The sequence below is a fragment of the Orycteropus afer genome, unplaced genomic scaffold (genome assembly GCF_000298275.1).
Source record: "Orycteropus afer afer isolate SDZICR_OR568_19922 unplaced genomic scaffold, OryAfe1.0 scaffold00057, whole genome shotgun sequence".
Classification (NCBI taxonomy): domain Eukaryota; kingdom Metazoa; phylum Chordata; class Mammalia; order Tubulidentata; family Orycteropodidae; genus Orycteropus; species Orycteropus afer.
The window spans coordinates 2,235,734-2,255,856 of record NW_006921644.1 but is presented as its reverse complement, the minus strand read 5'-3'; the positions used below and the strand labels follow the sequence as shown (position 1 = coordinate 2,255,856).

Here is a 20,123-nt window from a genome sequence, read left to right as displayed (position 1 = left end):
GCATATGTTCAAGTGACAGCAGGTACCATCTTATTGACGGTTCTTCGGATGTGTCACAGTTGTTTAGGTGCCAGGCATCTCAAGGGTAGACCTTTTCCCAGTGGGTTATGTGGGTACAGGAAGAATTGGCTCTTCTTCATTGCTCCCCTTCCCCAGAAGGACACCAGAAGACTAAATGTTTTCTCACTCAGGAATAGGACTGCCATCTCTCCACTGATTAAGAAGAGGGACGACACTGCAAAAGCTAATTTATCCACAAGAATTTACATTTTTTGGGGACTTGCAGCAATATGGCAGACTAGGCAGAAAGACTGCACAAACCCTCTTCAACAAAGAAAAGGGAAACCAATAAACACAGACACAGAAGAAAATCCTGGACCCCTGAGCCTTGAAGGGAAGGATATAGAAGTAGACTAAACCCCAACTAACAGAAGAATTTTTGTGAAAATACCAAAAAAGGAGACAGACGGAGCTGTGGTCTTGCAGCGATCCTGAGCGATCCTGACGGCACAGATAGCTTGGAGATTCCCGAGTGCTGATAGGACTTAAGAATTAACCTAAAAATCAGCCCTGCTAGCCAGGGACTGCACGGAGGACTGCTCCAGTGGCTGAAGAGAAAGGCAGGCTGAACTGTGGACTTTTGCTGGTCTGGAGGGCGCCACCATTTTGAATGTGAAAAAGTGGCTTGACTATTTTGGATATTTAAAGAGACAGTGCTCTTGCAGATTCCTGGGGCTTAAGAACACGTTCTGCCTTCCAGCAACCCCAAGAACCATCCGGACCTGCAAGACTGAAAAGGTACGACATTCCTCTTGTTACTCTTATACCCCACACCCGCATGGTGAACGGAGGTGCAGCCATCCCCCACTCCCACCTACCTTCTGGACCCACAGGAACTCCATCACACTCTGTGTGCTCAGACGGAGCCTGGGTGCCCTGCCCTGTCCTCCACCATTTTTTTTTTCTCTCTCTCTCTCTTTTTTATTTTTCGCTTTCTTTTTCTGGTGATTAGTTTGCTTGTATTTGTCTGTTTTTAAACAGCTATTATTATTAATATTTTTGTCCTTTTTACTATTATTCTTAATCTTCCTCTCCCAGTCCTAGTTTTCAGCATTTTTTCTTTTCCCTATTCCTGGTTGAAATTTTTTTTTCTTTAAATTTAAGTGTTTTTTGGGTTTTTTTCCCCCTTTTTTCTCGTGGTTAACCTCGTTCCTTATTTTTCTTTTTGCATTTTTCCCATTTTTTTCCTTCATTATTCTCTTTCTCTACTTTTTTTCTCTTAGTGCCCTATCCCCAGATATTGCAGCTTTTCTTGTTTTTTCTTTTTCTTTTTCCCTTTTTTCTTTTTTTGGTTAATGTTCCTGTGTGATTACATGGCGTGTTTTTTGTCCATGTGCTTTTAGTTTTTTGAAGGTTATTCAATTGTAATTTGTGTCTAATTCAGTGGGAGACAACAACAGTCCCCATAAGACACAACTACACCCATACCTCCTACAACTTCAATTACTAAGCAAGAGCCACTACCTCCTTCTCCACCAATAGGCCAACAATAAAAAACCACCAAGAAGAGCCAGAATCACCCTTGACTGCTCTTCACAAACAGTTAACAGAGATCCAAATACAAAAACGCCACGATGCCTCGGAAACAACAGACCATACAGTCCACACAAAGAAGCAGGATAAAGTGGTAGAAACAAGGGAGCAGGATACAGACTCAGAACACATCCCTGAGGAAGAAGCAGCATTGGAACTCTCTGATAAGAAATTCAAAAGAATTATCTTTAGGTATCTTCAAGGATTGAGAGACAAACAAAAGAAAACATAGAAAAAGCTTTAGAAGAAATTTGGAAGAAAATACAAGAACAAAATGACAAAATAAATGAAAAATTAGAAATTATTCTAAATCTACAGATAGAAATCCAGAAGATTAATATTAAATTGTCAGAAATAGATAACACATTGGAAGGGCAAAGGGGTAGAACTGATGCAATGGAAGACAGAATTAAGGAGACTGGAGACAAACATCTGAATACTTCTTTGGAAAAGGATCAATCAGAAAAAAAATGTACCAAATGTGAGTGACCAATATGGCACCACTAAGGATAAGAAAGACATAGAGAGGTATATGGGAGGTACAGACAACAAATGTGAACCCTTTTGCACATACAGTAATGCGTTGTCAGTGAAGGCAAGCATGAGTATATGGGTGGAGAGATGGGTGGACAGGCTGAAATATTAGGTATGTCTATGAAATGGGGAGTGTACCAAGAACATATATAGGGTTGGCAGACGATGGTCCTATTAGTTTATGTGAGTGATCAGAATTCCCAGGTGTTTAGTAGAGTTGACAAGGGGAAGGTTGTGGTCATGGCTTGGTCACAGCCAGCTACCCAGAGGGACCGAGTAGTTGAACCTGCAGCCTTGGGACCATAGTTGCAGGGGACATCAAGCTCAATTGGCATAACATACTATACAAAACATTGTTCCACCTCCTACTTTGGCGAGTAGCAACTGGGATCTTAAAAGCTAGCAAGTTGCCATCTAGATGCAACGATGGGTCTCTCCTCGTCCAGAGCAAAGAAGAATGAAGAAAACCAAAATTCATGGAAACAATTAGTCCTAGCAACTGGTACACCATCCGATCTGCAGCCTATACGACTATGAGACCAAAAGAACTAGATGGTGCCCGGCTACCACTGTCATCCACTTGGAAGGGGATCTAGGTAGGAGATCCTTGATAGAGAGGGAGAACAATGTGGAACAAAACTCAAAATCATTTGGAGAAAAAAAGGGGGGGGGGCAGGTTTGCTGGTCCGATAGAACCTGGTGGAACCACTGAGACTATGGCCCCTAGCTGCCCTTCAGGTCTGGAATTGAACCACACCTGTGGTTTCTAGCCAAACAGAAGACAGGCATATGAGTTGAACATTTACCTGAGGTAGATACACTCCTTGGAGAGAACAATCATTGAGAAAGAAGTGCTGCCTATGCACAGTGAGACAGCTCAGGGGGCAGGAGTCCATGGAGGGATGGACACTGGGAAGAGGTAACTATGGGGAGTAGAAGTGGGAGGGGAGCTGTTACATTGTGGTAAACTGTGGTCAATGTCATTAGACAAAGTATATGTAAACTGCTGTATGGAAAGTAAATTTTCTCTGTAAATCTTCACCCAAATCACAATAAAAAAAGAAAAAAAAAAGAATTTACATTTTTCTCTCCTAGTAATATACTTTCTTAGTGTCTTCCAAGTTTTAAAATCCCTTAGGCTTATTTGTTTGTGTTTCCTCTCCCACCTTCTAAAGGAAAGCTGTTCTTACACACTGTTTTGGAAGAAAAAACACCTGGGCAGGGTTCTATAGACTCATAAAGACACAGAGCCAGAGACAAGAAGGAGTGGCAGAGGGCGGGGACATCTGAACGTGCCAAGACCATTACTCCCTTACTGGTTACGGCACATGTTGAACAGCCTAGAAAGTCAGAGGTCTTGGGAAAGACTTGTAAAAATAACAACATGGGAGCTTAGTGTCAAGGCGAGGAACATGAAAAGGGAAGTTGTGGGTGGCATTTGAAGCACGTTGGAGACTGCTGGAAACAGACGGTGACCCACTCTTGCAAAGTGAGGCTCCTTTACAGGTTCCTGCTGGGGCCGCCCGGTAACAGGCCAGTGAGCGGATGAAAGGTTTTCATGACCCGGGTTGCGGCTAAGGAATGGGTGGCACAAGTCACAGCTGCACCTCATAACCTCAGTTTGCAGAACACTCTCAAAAGCAAGTGCAACGCTGACTGAGAAGAGGTGACCAGACGTTCTGAGGGCATGGCTGCTCCGATGAGCATCCTGCCTGCTTGGAATGAATGTACATCATCAAATGAAAGGCCTGTGGACTTGTTCTGGGAGAAAAGGAGCCAGAGCCGGGAAGCCGGGTTCGAGCCTGTCTGGGTACACATACAGCACGCTCCCAAATCTACCATCTTAGATTTCACATCCCCAGGTCACTACGATAAAGCCCCTACAACGAGTCTCTTGGGTTTTATTTCTTAAATCCTTTTTCAGTTTACACTCCATTTTAGCGTTCACTTTCTTCTCTGGTAATTTAAAACTAAAATAAAGTTTTCCGTGTACGATGTTAATTACCTTATTTTGCTGGCTTTCAGCAAATCTACTGAGGACGAGTGAGAGTCACCCATTGAGCCAGTGCTGCTCACACCCGCTCACGAAACTGCAGCACGTGGGAGGCATCCGGAGGAGATGCGCCACTGACACCCAGAGGTAGGAGACTCGAGGGACACCTTTCACGATCCCAGCTCTGCCACTTACTGACCCCAGGATCAAAATGAACAGGCTATGGAACTTCTTGGTGCCTCAGTTTCCTCCTATAGAATGGAATTAATACTAGTACCCATCACAGGCTTGTTGTACAGATCAAAAGTCCTGATACATGTAAAGCAGTTAGGACAGGGCCTGGCAAAATAAGAGTTAACATGTACAAAACATTATTATTATTATTATTGCTTATATTATTAATACATTATTGCTTTCTGACATGTCAGCAGTGTTACGTGATGGAAAGAGTTAGTTTTTTACCTTAAAGCAAAAATCTCTTACTCCACCTGGATCCCAATTTTCCCTCTTCCATGAAAGAGGAAGAATAATACCTGTATCAGCGGGTGCTTCTGAAGCTTAAATGGCACAAGAAAGCAGGTGCCAAATTTATCTTTGTCCATTTCCAAAACAGAGCTGGAACTTTTGAACAATTATTCTGATCTGAATGAGAGGTAGGATCTGGCATTTATAAGAGGGGTCTGCGTAAATGGATGATATTACTGCCACTATTTGCGTTTGTATCAGTCCCTATGCTGAGGCATCAATAATAAATGTTGTTTAAACAAATGGTGTAATTTTCCAATCTGTGTTGTTCTAAAACGACCTTTACTCCTCATTGCCATTTGTAATGCATGCATAATTCATTGATGAAGCAGAAGGAGAAATAAGGATGTTGGTCCAAGTGGCCCTTTTTGGGTTGCTTTTGATGTTTTTTTATGAGCCTATAAATAAAACATATTTATTGTAAATATGTATTGTATTACCCAGAGGTAGACTGAGTAGCTAAAATAATAAAAGCTAGCCTACCTCTCCTGGCAATCTCAAGCCATAATTAATTGTTGGTAAAAATTTACTCTAAAACTTGAGAGCCCTATAGTAGAAGGAAAGTAAAGGCCATTCATTGTCAACACAAATGCTAAAAGAAATGCCTAAAGGACAGAGTCATCTGCAGGTGGTGTGTTCTAGAGGACTTGTCATGAGGTGAGAAGGGTGATTCAGAGGTATTTTTTTGTTCTGATGGAAGAGAGAGAGTGTGTGTATGTGTGTTTAATAAATAATAAATCAAGGGGTTTCAGAGCTAGTTTCTATCAACTGTCTATTTGCTCACATACATCTCCATGTAGACAAAAATACGTGTATGTGTACAAATATATACATATATGTGCACACACAGATACATCTCCGCATGGACAAAAATATATGTGTGAACATACATGCATATGTGTACACACACATACACACAAATTGTTTTAAATAACATATAAATCAAGGGGTTTCTCAGCACTAGCTTCAGTCAACTGCAATTCCAGCCTTCTGTTTGTTCACCTGCACACACTCACAGTGCAATAAAGCCTTTCAATATGGGAAACAAGAGCAAGAAGCCCCTCTGTCCCCAAAGGGCACCTCTGTGTGCTCCCTCAGATCATAGCTGATGACATGTCAATGAAACGGTGCTTGCTCTGGTCCCCGAGATCAAAATGAGGGCTTAACCTGCAATTTACTCTACAAGTCCCAAGACACTTGCCAGATCTGAAGTCTCCATTCTAATCTTCCCTGCTGAAAAAAAATAATCAAATACTGCAGCAAAGACGTATCGACAACTCTTAATTAACCATGCTAATGGGAGGAAGAGAGAGCACAGATAAATGAAATCCACACATAACCCAAAACCTTCATTTGGCCATTAATTTCCAACTTCTCCTTCACTAAACCTTGGAGAGAGTGTGAGTGAGAGACACTACTGCATCCCTTCACGGAAAGAACTGCTTGGCTTCTTTGCCTGTGCCACACCAGTCATCTGTGGGACAAGCAAACCAGCAAGGAAATGGTCAAGGACCCCAGGCTTCCCTAGCATACTGGCATTCAATGGGATGTCCCCAGATCCCTTGGGTACAGGTAAATAGATGTTAGGTGGCTTTCAGTGTGGGGTAACTGTGACTAGTTCTGCAGAAACAGAGACCAACTTGACGGAGGCTTGCTGGATTGTCCCTTACCTATTTATTGCTGGAACTCAAACACCGGGACGGCACAAAGGAGTGGAGGAACAAAGAAAGGGACAGACATGCACAGAACGATCAGTGCTTTGTCACGAACAGCTGACTGGAACTGGCCAGGGTGACCGACAGAGAAGCACCGACCGAAGCAAAGGCAAGATGAGCAGGAGGATTCCCTGGGGGCGGAGGAACGGGCACCTACTGGGCACCTTCTGTCTTCTGGACAGCACACCACATACTGTGCTGAGGCACAAGGAAATGAGACCTTGGGTGGAGGCTGGACAAAGGATAAAAGTAGCCTTCTGGCTTCTTCCTAAAATACCTGGCACAGCCACACCCAATGGCAGGAGCTGGAGCTGTGGGCCTCAGGCATACGACTCCATCCGTCTGTGCTTCAGCACCTCAGCTGCTCATCTCTGAGCTGCCACCCTGCCTGGCACAGCATAGGTACCCAGTAAACAATCCTTAGAATACTAACAGTGTCGACCTGTTAAGCAGTGCTAAGCAGCCAGGCACTTTATGTGGACCACCTCATTTCCTCTTCCCAACAAAGTGCTATCTTCTATTTCCTTCTGTATTACAGATGAGGAGACAAAGGCACGAGAGAGGTTAAGCCAGTTGCTCAAGGTTGCACAGCCATTAAGAAGAGGACAGGAGAATCAAATCTAGGCATTCAAGCCCCAGAGCCCAGCTCTAACCACAACATTGGCATTGGAGAGCTCTCCCTGACATGCCCGAGCCCTGGGTAGGTGGTGCCAGCGGTTAATGTGCTCAGCTGCTAACAGGAAGGCTAAGGTCAAAGTCCACCCAGACGTGCCTCAGAAGAAAGCCCAGGCAACATGTTTCCAGAAAAATAAGCCACTGAAAACCCTACAGAACACAGTTCTAACCTGATGCACGTGGGGTCACCCTGAGTCAGAATCAACTGCAGGTCGGCTCGCTGCTCTAGGAAGTGCCAGGCAGACACTGTGCTGAGCTCTCTGTGTGTCTGCTCATTAAGCTGCCACAGGTCTCTGTGTTAGAGAACACACCTCCCTTTAAAATTGAGAGAACCCATCCTGGAGAAGGTGCAGAAGCTGCCAACGTCACAGGGCCAGTGAGTGGGGGTGGCCCACCCAAGGCCAGGTCTGTCTCCCAGGTGAAGGTAATGACTGGGAACACCGGTTTGCGCCCAGGGCTGGGATCACACTGCGTATAGGGGCTCCCTGCAGAGCTGGCCTAGCCCTCTGATTACCGTGAGAATTATTACTTTCTGAATCCCTTCTGCTTATCTCTATCCCTGCCTCCTCACACTTTCCCTTTCCACCGTCCTTCCTCCCCACCTAGCCCCCGCTACCCCATCTCCAGGGTACTGCCACCTCTGTCGTGGAACGCTCGTGAAATGTCCTCCATTCGAAAGCAACATTCAGGTTTGCCGTTTTCAAATCTCAGGGAAAAGGGGGAGCCATATAAAATAAACTGAGCCCCACGTGTTGAAGCAATCACTTTGGTGCACCTCAGTTCATACAAAAACATTTCTGAAGTCTGATGACCCCCACTTGTACTGCTGGTGCGTCAGAGGAGAAGTATGTGGAGGAGCGGGCCAGGCTCCTGGTGCCGTCTCACCAGTGAATGAGCAGAGGAGATGGGCAGAGTGCACAACCGGGTTCGCGGATCTGCCAGACAACACCCCGGAAGAACACAGCTGGCTTCTCCAGGGCAACTGCCCACTGTGCCAGGAACCCTAAAGAACAAGGGGACTTTTAGATTGAAAAGCCAAAAGAGAAGCCCTTAAATAAAGGCTAATGTGGGGTGCAATGGAGGCAGCTCCAGTCAGGATAGGGTCCTGGAAAGTGAGCAGCCTTAGGGATATGAATGGTGTTTTGTAAAGTGCCTAGCATAGGGACGGGGCACAGAGAGTCCTGGACAAAGGGTAAGAATATCTGGGGTCCACATTCACAAGAGGAACTCCTGGACGCAAAAGGATAAAAGAGCAATTATGCCTGGAGCTCTGCAAACCAAATTCCTGGTTCAAATCCTTCCACCCCTGATGCAGGAGCTTGAGAAGACACTTAACAGCTGCACTTGTTCACCTGTGACCTGGGGACACTAAAGGCACCTACCTCCGGGGTGCTGTGAAGAATGGATGACAGAACCCACCTGAAGCACTGAGCATAGCGCCTGGCCCACAGCAAATAATAAATGTGAGGAATTAGGATGACTGTCCTATCACAGACATGGTGTGTGACAGATAGGTCAGACCCCATGTGTTAAATGCCTTCCGAGACAGGCATTTCTCCCCACTTGACAGTATGGATGTCCAAGGCTCCAGATGCAGTTAATGCCTGTGTCATAAGGGCCTTCTGTCTCCCCATACCTCCAGGATGGTTTGCACCAGGTCAACCCTTTTGTGGGTGAGGAGGATGGGCATGGGAAAGGTAAGGGCAAGGGCAGAGCCCACATCCACACAGACGGGCACAGTGAGGAGCAGCAGACCACACCTAGACAGAGGGGTGATCCAGGAAGAGATCCGAGGCCACAGAAGCAAGGCTGGTGGACTCAGGGGACCCCACGAATGTGCATTTCCACTGGGACGCTCATACTGCTGCACAACAAGGGTGTGAGCTGACCCACCAAAGACGTCAGCTGAAGTCTGGGGTCCCTGGCACAGTCGTCATCTGCACTCTTGGGCTGCCTCTCCTGTTGAACTCTAACCTCCCTGAGGGTCAAGACCATGCCCTTACCACCTCTGAAGCCTCCAGAGTACCGAACCCAGAACTGTGCATAAAAAGGGGGTAGAGGCAATGAGAGCTAGTCCTCCTTAGAGTGCAAGCAATATGAGTGCACTGTCCTCAGTACTCACACAGTTGCCATCAAGTTGACTGCAACTCACAGCGGCCCCAGGAGTGTCAGAATAGAACTGTGCTCCCCAGGGTTCCCAATGGCTGGCTGTTCAGCAGACTGCCAGGCCTTTCTTCTGAGGTACCTCTGACTGGAGCTGAACTGCCAGCGTGCTTCTTAAGCAGCCAACGTGCTAACTATTTGCACTACTCAGGGATGCACTGTCCTTCAAGAATTTAAAAAGGTAACAAAATTAGCCCAAATCCCCTTGCTTTCTATTACCACTGTGCTCAACAATTCTGAACAATGTTGGTGAAAAAATACTCCTCCCCGCAACTCCCCCTTTGCTAACTGCAGTCACTCAACAAATCGCTGAGGGACTGAAGCTGATGAAGTAGGAATGGGGAAGGCCAGAAAGCCTGCCAAAAGTACATGCAAACTTTCGGACACCAAGATATACAAAACACATTTGTCAAGCAAAGCCATGCCAAGCTTTTGTATTTGTTTGCTGGAAATAACAACTCATTCCCACCCAAGAGCCCAACTGCACAGACTGACATTGCTAAGGACTGACTGGAAACATGACATTTTGCAATGCTGTGGCTACAAAATAATACCCAGCCTGAGGCCCTGGGTATTACATCCCTCTCTCCGGAGCCCAGGATAGATGACCCACAGCCCTCATCAACTGATCAATGGCCTACACTTACAGGGAGCACTGCCCCTGCCACCCCAGGACCAAGGTTAAAAGAACAGATGAGAGTGAGTGATGGTCAGAGAGGTGCTGGCTTCTGAAGGGGAAGCTGAAGATATTAAGAAATCAACATGGGCATTTAAAAGCCTAGTCCTTTCCACATCACAGAAGACACGCTGCCATTCATCTTGTTCCCTGACTCTGCTTCACCAGCTTGATGGAGGATGGTTTAACTGACATAAAGAGCCAGCTCTACAGGAACAAGGTGATGGATGGAGCTGTTCCAAGCATCAGCCAAAAATGGCACTGAAAGATGCCCCAGGCTGCCTCTCAACCATTATACAAACAGACCGATACCACCCCCCGTCCTTGTTTAAAGAATAAATTAGCAGAACAAGTACTTTCAAAAAACAGGGCATTTCTACTCAGAAAGAAAAAAAGAAAAGTAGGCCTTTGGAATGTTAGTATATATATGAGGACAGTTATGACAACTAAAACTGGGTTATATAAGGCTTTTCCCAGCTGCAGCTGTTTGGTTTCAGGGTCCATGATTTAACTGGGTTTCATTTAATTCCATGTAATAACAAACTGGGCAATAAAGTAGTCCTACCATACAAACGCAATGTTTCAGCAGCAACAGAGAGAAAATCCAGTCTTCAGTGGAGTCTTAAAAAGACTGCACAGAGGCTACCACTGAAGCATGGCAGAGGAGTGGGGGACGATGTGCACAAACAAACCTGGAGGGCAGCGGGGCCTGCCTGCTGCTGCAGGGGGCCCTTTCCACCCAGGGAGAGCCGCCCACTTGCCGTCAGGGGTCTCCCTCTCTGAACGTTTCTTATATGGAACAGGCCACAGCAGAGCTCCAGGATGGAGCAAGCATTCCATCCGTGGCCCTCCTTCCTGTAATGCAGAGGGCCTTCTCCCTGCCTCACCCTCCCATCTGGAAGAGGGCTGACTATGACCTGGCCACGTCTCAAGCATCCTGGTCCTTGGGCCTCAGCCACTGTCTCAGAAGAACACTGTCCACACTGCTGTGTAGGAAGGCAGGAGGCATCCACATCTGGAGCTCTCTCGGAGACCTGGGGGCCAATTTCACACCACGGCATGCTGCAGGGTGACGGACAACCACTGTCGAAGACCTGGGGACCAATTTCACACCACGGCATGCTGCAGGGTGACGGACACCCACTACCAGAGACCTGGGGACCAATTTCACACCACGGCATGCTGCAGGGTGGCGGACACCCACTGCGTTTCCACCTGTGTCTGAAGAAGAGCACATCAGTGAGGCCCAAAATTCGCTTGACTTTTGGTCAAAAGAGCTGGCTACTCAGCCCATCTACAAGTTCTCAGTATTTTCAATCAGAAGGCCCACTTTCGCCCATCCTCTCCGGGGCTTTCTGGAACAGCCCAAGGTAGTCTCAATTACATGGTGGATTCCAGGCCCAAGTTAACACGTATCAGGAGTTCCTAAGCACTTGGCCCTATAAAAGAGAAACTTCTGGCAAATCTATCCTAAAGAAATAACTTTAAATGGGAAAATGATTTAGAACCAATGATGGCCATGGGAGAGTACCCGGCTACAGGAGAATAGGAACTGAATAATGGTTCATCCATTGGTGACTACTGTACTGCCATTCCAAGCACTGCTTCTGACAGTCAAAAACAGCACTGACGTGTGGTTACGAAGCCTGAAGTGAAAGAGAAACTACTCCCTATGTGGTTCGGTTGCCACAATGCTGACAATGCAGTCCTCTGGAATACTTGGACTAGTCACTACACTTAAGCCTTTCCACGGATAATTCCTCAAAGGACCAGGTACAGTGAATGTACAGATCGACAGACCTGGGGAAAATATGGCAGGGAGAGAAACCAGGGTGGAATCCCAGGAATTCCTGACACTCACAGCTGTGTAACCTCAGTCATGTCACCAAGCCTCCCAGAGTCTCAAATGCATCACCTTTACCAGGAGTAACAGACTGTAGAAAGGGTTAAATGACACACTGCATGAAAGTGACATAAATGGAGCTGGATCATCATCTGTGATCCCCGATGATGGCTGACCAGGCACTAAGCTGAGCCTCACTGTCTCACACAAGTCTCCTGAGATTATTTTCATGAATCCCCACAGGGAAGATCCAGTCATCACCTTACTACCAATGAGGACACTGAGGTTCCAAGTAACTTGCACACCAGTAAGCAAACAGCTGGCATCAAGCCAAATCCACACACACTTACCCAGATCTCTGATCTACTGGGTTTTAACAAATGGCTGATTTTTCAGAAGTACTCTACCAGTGGGTGGAGTAGAACCCTTAACTTTTCGGTTACCTGCCGAGCGTGTAACTGTTTGCACAAATGGGTGACTCAAACCTGATGCCCAGAGCAAAGGCAGTCCCAACAACCTTGGAGACCTCCTGCCACAGTGAGGCCCAAATGAGGCCACCTCTGGGGCTCCACCCATACAGAAAATCAAAGATATATTACAGATTGAGTCATGACCAAAACTTAAAACGCAAAAAAGCATCAGGTGGTTGCACTGAAAGAAGGCATCAGGGAGAGGTCTGGGTTGTGGAAGAGACAGTGGAGGGCTGCAGTTTCACCTACCCCTCCTGGGCGTGTGTTTCTGTTGCCACCCTCCCCTGCCCCCCAGCTCCTGTGGGGCCCAAAGACAGAGAAGACTCGGGAAATGGGGGCACTCAGGATGTGACCCTGTCCTACAACCTTTTTAATAAACCTCCTTGACCCATTATTCCACATCTCAGTCCCTCAAGGATTTATGTCTCACGTTCAATGGAATGTCACATTTGGTCAAACCATGAAGAAAACACGCTGTTATAAACTAGGAAATGTGTGGAAAGAGAATTATTTACCCAAGGCAGTGCTCAATCAGTGTTCCCCGAATATTTATTTAGCCCACACACGGAGAAGTTGTGTTAATGTCTGCCAAAGAATGTCGCTTTATAAAGTAACTGGGTCACAAAAGACAGCATATCATTTTACAAATAACTTTCAAATTGCTTAAGTTAAATGGCTGGGCCTGCTCAGGTTTGTCTTTCCAAAATACAGCATCCAGAATTATGTCTCGTAAAATACAGGTATTACAAAGTAGCTGTTTAGCCTATTAAAGAAAATGGAGAGTGAAATCTGAAATATTTCTACCCGAGGCAGAGGCAGACAGAGTTACCAAAATTATGTTAGGCCAACATCGCAATTCTTCAAGTCTGTAGGGCAGCAGGGCTAATAGCTCCTGCAACAAAACTCTATTAGGAGAGCTGTATTTTCCAGTCAACAATGACAGGAATTCCATTTCTCAGTCCCAAATCTAGTGTAGCTACGGAGAATTCACCCAAAACATTTGCTCTGGGTTTCTCGGCAGCATTTGTCTGCCTCAAAAGGTCCTGTGAGGGGCAGGCTATTAAGCAGCACCGTCACAGAGCACTGTCTGAGGTGGTTTAGTTAGTGGAGAGGACGGTCAGCCCTGGGGACCAGGGTGTGAATCCTGACCTGTCCCTCTATGAGTCTGGGAAATCCAAGAATGTTGTCATTATACTGACTTAACAGCAACCAAAACAAAAATAATAATAATCTGGGCAGGGACAAGGGTGAGGCAAGCAGGAGTCCTGGGTGTCCCAATAATAACTGAAGGGAAGGGCAAGAGGGCATCGGGGCGGGGAACAAGGGAAAGGCGACAGAGGAAAGGAAAGGAGAAAAGCAACAGCAGCAGCAGTAGCAGTGACTGACATTCACTGAGCACATACTATGTGCTTGCCACTGTGCTCAGCACCTGCCACAGGGAGCTCCCTTGACGCATTACGACTCTGGTAAGTATCGCTGGCATTCTCCTGGTCATGTTCTTAAGTCCCAGTATCTTCATCTGTTCAGTGGGGGACATGGGGGTGGTTATCCATGTTATGAACAGATCCATCAAGTCTAGTGTCAATAGATTGAGAGATTCCAGAATTGCAAGTTGCCAACTTGAGACAGAGGGGTGCAGGCCCAACAGCTCACCCTTAGAGCTTCCTTTAGCCTCTGCTCTGCACTCTAAGTTCTGGGAGTTACCATGCGGGCCCAGTCATTCAACTGTTTTCCTAAGGAGACAGGAAACTTCTGAAGGGTCCTATCTTACGGCTCTTCTCCTAACTAGCTAACAACAATATGACATTCTAGAAGAACCAAAGGTACAATGGTCAAGCACACAACTGCTAACCAAAAGGTCAGTGGTTTGAACCCACCAAGATGTGGAAGTCTGCTTCTGTAAAAATTATAGCTTTGGAAATGTTCTGGGATAGTTCTGCATTGTCCTGTATGGTTGCTAGGAGTCAGAACTGACTGGATGGCAGTGGGTTTTTTTTGTTTTTGTTTGTTTAATAGAGACGGTGAAAGATCAATGGATGACAGAAGGGCAGAGGCTGGAATGAGGAATAAGTATGTGGAGCCCCAGGCATTCTTAGGACTGTCAAACTATTGTATGGGATGCTATGAAGGTGGACATACAACATTAAGCATTTGTCAAAAACCAGAGGACTGTACAACACAGAGAGTGAACTCTAAAGCACACTATGGAAGCTAGTTAATAGTAATGTATCAATATGATGTAATGTAATACATGTACCACAGAAAAAGCAAACCCAAACCCACTGCCACTGAGTGGATTCCCACTCAGGACAACCCTACAGGACAGCGTAGAACTGCCCCAAGGATTTCCCAGGCTGTATCTTCACGGAAGCAGACCACTACATCTTTCTCCACAGAACAGCTGGTGGGCTTGAATGGTCAACCATTCCATTATCACCCAAGCATTACCCACTGCCCCACCAGGGCTCCTTACCACAGACAGGCAAGAGGACAAGAGGAGAAACTGCCACAGGGGAGAGGGAGCAGGTGGGACTCTCTGGACTTTCTGGAAATGTGTCTATAAACCTGAAACTGCTCTAAAATAATAAAATGTATTTATTAATTTTTTAAAAATCGTGGTTCTATTGGAGGATTTAAAACCTTTTTGTAAAAGGCCAAGAGGCAAAACCAAGGGTATTTACATAGGTACTTACATAGCAAAAGAGAAAACAAATTTATATTGATGAAATTCAAAAGCTTATTAATGGACATTGAAACTTAATCCCATATAATTTTCATACATCATAAAATATTATTATCCTCTTGATTTTTTTCCCCTTTAATCATTTAAAACTCTAAAAAGTATCCTTAGCTTGAGGGCCACATCAAAACAGGTGACGGGCCAGATTTGGACCATGGATGATAATTTGCTGACCCCTTTTCATTCCTTGTCCAGCAGGGTCCAGTTCCAGAGAGAGATCCACTGGTGACCCCCCCCAAAGGGACCACATGAAAGCCCTCAGCCAGGTAAGATGGAAATGAACAAGACACTCCTTGCTTTCGACTTGCAAGTCATTTGGGAGCCAACTGCTTTCTACTCACTTTTTCAAAACCCAAAACACCAACTGTGGTCTGATTCATAAGGTAGCAAAATTATTTTCCTTAAACACACACCCCCATTCAAAAACTAGATGAGAAAAGCAATGATTTTACTCACTTAGACCTGAATCATGCAATGTTAGGTAGACTATAAACTTATCTGCATTGCACATTTTCAGTGGGAGCCACCATTAATCTGAATCATATTAACAAAATACCAGATGAGCATAAATCAATCAAACTCCAGCCTGTCCTTGCAACATCTGAAGGCTTTTACTGTGGAGCTCAGCAAGCCTGGCAGGAGCACGGAGAGTGCCATGACAGTCCATCCATTTCCCAGACACCAGGACCCTCTCTTTGCCCACGGAGAACTCGACCTCATGGTCATTACTAAGTCTTGTCACACTTTTGATAGATAGGCTTCATGGTACACGAATTTCATATCCTTATTGGGCCAAGAAGATGCTGTAACAAATTAGACAAGCTCTAAATTAAAACTTGCAATCCACCCTCAAAAAGAGTTGGAAATGATTACACGGAACCATATGTAAGTAAACTACTGAAAAGCAAATCCAGTGTTTAAAATGGCAGTATTGAAGGTGTTTCCAACATGGAAAGGTTTACCTATGGTTTTAACCACAAAATGACCTTTAATGCTCCAACCATGTTTGCTGAAAAAGCAAGCACAAATGTCAAACTGAAAATCCAAAATCTTCACCAAAACTGTCTATTCTCCAGGGGACTCAGCTCAACAACTATCCACTCCCACCCCGTGTCAATGTGTATGATGACGTTAGGAAATTCGCATTCACTGAGCTCTTACTAAGAGCTTAGGATGCTCTGCATACATTATTTCACTGAACACTTTCAATAACCATGCAGAGACATTTTTATCCCCACTGGAGAGATGAGAAAACTGAAGCACAGAATTTTAATTAACTTCCCAAGTCCCAACGTTAGCAAGAGTCAGATCTAAGACGTTCAAAGCCTATGCTTTGTGCATAAGAGTTGAGCAATGGATTGGCAATCTATGACCCATGGGTTACATCTGGCCCACTGCCTGTTTTTGTAAATAAAGTTTTATTGGAACACAGCCATTTGTTCATGCATCATCTGTGGCTGTGTTCACACTACAGAAGCAGAGTTGAGTAGGTACAACCAAGGCCATAGAGCTCACAAAGCCAAAAATATTTATGATCTAGCCCTCTAGAGAAAAATGTTTGCTACTCCTGCTCTCGATCCCTCTAAGGAACCCACCATGCTATCACCCTCTACTGGAGGAAGGGCCCCCATTCACAGGGTCCCAATGAAGCAATGTACCTGGGCAGTTCTTTGGATACAGGTGATTCTGTGACCCTTCCCAGTCACCTGACCATGACGTGAGGGCAGCCGATCTATGAGACGGCCAGGCTCGAAGGCTCTGTCCAAAAGGCATAGTGGTGACTATAATGAAACGATCAGACTCACTCCCTTTGAGAGATGAAGGAGGCAGTTGAGAGTACGAAGCAGAAGCAAAAAGGTACAAGGTGGGAAGCAGAGGCTGCAAGAGTGGTTGAGCCATGCTTCAGATCCAGACAGAGCACTCAGAGGTAATGGCCTCTGCTAAACTCCAGCCCTAACTGAGTCCTAAACTAGGAGCAGAGAAAGCATTCCAGAGCGGCATAAAAGGTAAAGCACTTGACTAGTAACCAAAAGGTTGGTGGTTCAAACCCATCAAGAGGCATCTCTCCAGAAGACAAGACTGGTGAACTACTTCCAATAGGTCACAGCCTTGAAATCCCCAGGAAGCAGTTCTACCCTGCACAGATGGGGCCACCTTGAGTTGGAACTGACTTGACAGCAACTGGAGAGGGGCAGGGACGGCTAGCATGCTAGAACTCTCCTTCATCCTTAAGCAAGAGCAACCGGAGTTCACCTCGACCCACAGGCTCAGGAGATCGGAGGGACCTGCCCGGAGGCCTGGTTCAGGATACCAGACAACAAGGACCAAAAGATAAGCAAAGTCACGCATCGTCTCCGAAACAATGCAAAACTAAGACGGAAATGAGAAAAGCCCATCAGTAGGAGAGTTACAGGAGCTCTGGTAGCATAGTGCCTAAGGCACTTGACTGCTAACCAGAAGGCTGGCAGTTCAAACCCACCAGCCACTCCTCGGAAGGAAGGTTGGGCAATCCTACTTCCATAGTGATACTGCCTCGGAAACCCAAGGAGGGGTCGCTATGAGTTGGGGCCGACTCAATGGCAAATAACAACAATAGGAGAGTTACACTCTACTTTGTAAAGTGTTATGTGGGTTACAGAAAGTAGGTATGACAAGACCCTTTCCCCACCACTAACAATAACGACCATAACAATACATATTTTATAAAAATTTAAAATAAATTCCAAATTATTCATGAAATTTTCCTCCCTCATCCTCACTGACGTTACCCTGTGTGTGTGTGTGTGTGTGTGTGTACGTGTAATTTTTCTTTTTAACCTGAAAGCCAGCTGGCACAGGGAGAGGGATTTCTTTTCCTTTCCCCCTTCTCTTGACAGAATGACCCAATGTTGTAAGTTTCCAAGACCACCCAGCAGGAGATTGGAATTTGGGATTTTATCCTAATCCTCTAGTTAAAAAGAAATTTATATCCAAGACCTGACTATATCAACTTAATCACACTTTTTTTCTTAAGTAAAATTTGATTTCTAAATCCCTCGGCTGATGAGATGTGTGGGGTTTTATCATTTTGCTTCTGTTTTTAAAATACAGACTTATGGTTCTTTTTCTAAAATCAATCCAACAGAAAGTGAATTATGGACAAAGCATAATTAAAATGAGAGCTCCCTTTTGACTTGGGAGAATTATTAGCATCTTGATTTGATGGTTTCTCAGTTCTTCAGATTCAAAAATATCGAGTCCAGTCCTCCACAAAACACTGGAGTTCTAAAGATTGTTCTTTTCAATGCTTTTCAAATGGAAGGGCATAAAAGAGTGAAGATTTGGCTAGTCACCTGCACACCCTGCGGAGGTGTACAGGAACACTGCTGCTCGGACTATGCCCTAGTGAAAGGCATGTGGCCAGCCCCACACACATGAACTTCTCATGACCCGCGAGTGTACTCCTATGATATATCGCAAACACCGTAAAGCAGCACTCTAATTACGCAGAGGGATTGATTTCAAAAGGCCTATGCCAAAATTAATGCTCATAAAAACATAATAACCTGGACCAGATAATTTAGGGATTGGAACATTCTGAATAATATACCTCAGATTTATAAAGGTTGCCTATTACATTCGTTAGCATTCACAAAGGTTTTCAAAAATGGAATAGTTAAGGACATGGTAAATTTATTATACAATCTAGATGTAAAAATGAGTATTAATCACCACCACCAACACCCCCATGCTCAAGACTAAAATCAATAAGTTCCTCTAACATAATTAAAATGCGGGTCCCAGGGACCCATCTTCCTCCTTCCTGCTTTAGAATGTTAGGGGACTAACTAACTCCAATCCACAGCAAGACGAGGGGTGGGCCAGTTATTTAAATGCCTCCAAGGCCAATCACTGGGGAATCCACTGACTTGTGGAAGAAATCAGCTCAAAGAAGAAGAAACCTGGGACATTTTAGTTGGAAAGAGCTATGTCTTGGAGTGAAAACAGAATCATCAAAGGAAAATGTTTTAAAGTCTTTGGTAAGCTGATGCGATGTGTGTATTTATATAAACACAAGGAGCTCTGGGAGAAGCTCTGGTGGCATAGTGCCTAAGGCATCTGACTGCTAACCAGAAGGTTGCCAGTTCTAAACCCGCCAGCTACTCTGCACAAAGAAGAATGGGCAATCTACTTCCGTAAAGATTTACCTCCCTGGAAACCCAAACAGGGTCGCTACGAGTCAGAATCGACTCAATGGCAGTAAGATGTGTTTTGTTGTTGTTGTTGTTGTTGTTGTTGTTTAAGGAGCTTGGGTGGCACAGTAGTTAAAGCACTCAGCTGCCAACCAAAAAGTCGGTGTTTAGAACCCACTGTTCTCAGCGGGAGAAAAGATGTGACAATTCTCCTCTATCCTATAGGGTCACTATTGAGTCAGAACCAACTCAGTGGCAATGGGTTTGGTTTTCGGTATATATACAAAACGGAATCCATTTGTGGGGAGGAGAAGTCAAACATCAGTCCTGTAAGCCAACCACAGCACGTTAAAAATGCCCTCATGATCATCATGACTGGGAAAGACATATCTCGAACAACAACAACAACACAGTTGTCATTAAGTTGATTCCAAGTCATGGCAACCCCATGGGCAGCGATGACTAAATCTGTATTATTGTGAACTTATACTGGCCATTAACAATATTCCAAGGATATCTGAGATCTATGGAAATATGGGAAAACATAAGACCAATGTCTGACTTAAACCTGACCTGATTCCAGCAAAAGCTTACACTTTCAGCCAGTGTAAATCTTTTCTTCCTTCGACAAACCTCTAAAAGACAGTAGTACTGAGTGAAGACAAGTCCTTTAGAAATAAACAAATACAGATACTCACCCCTTCTGAGTTTCTAGCTAAATGATAGAGAGTAAGTATCATATTTGCAAAGCAGTTTACATTTTCAAAGGATTTTTATTGATCTCATTTGATCTTCAAAATAGGCTTCATTACGACAAAAAAAACTCAGGTTTAAAATAAGCTATTTTTCACCTTCCATTTGGGTAAAGAAAAAAAAAGCCCCTGGAGATAATCTCCAAGTCTCTAAGATGTTCAAAAATTAGTGTTTCTTCATCAAAAGAGAAGAAAGAGCCAAAATCAACACTTTAAACGAACATCTCCAACAATTAGAGAAAGAACAGCAAGAAAAGCCTACAGTCACCAGA

General features: G+C 44.9%; 1 protein-coding gene across 1 annotated transcript in view; it reads right to left on the bottom strand.

Moving 5' to 3' along the window:
- WWOX (WW domain containing oxidoreductase) overlaps positions 1 to 20,123 on the bottom strand; it is a 1,154,388-nt gene that overhangs the window by 965,844 nt on the left and 168,421 nt on the right. The gene's annotated exons all lie outside the window — the stretch shown is intronic.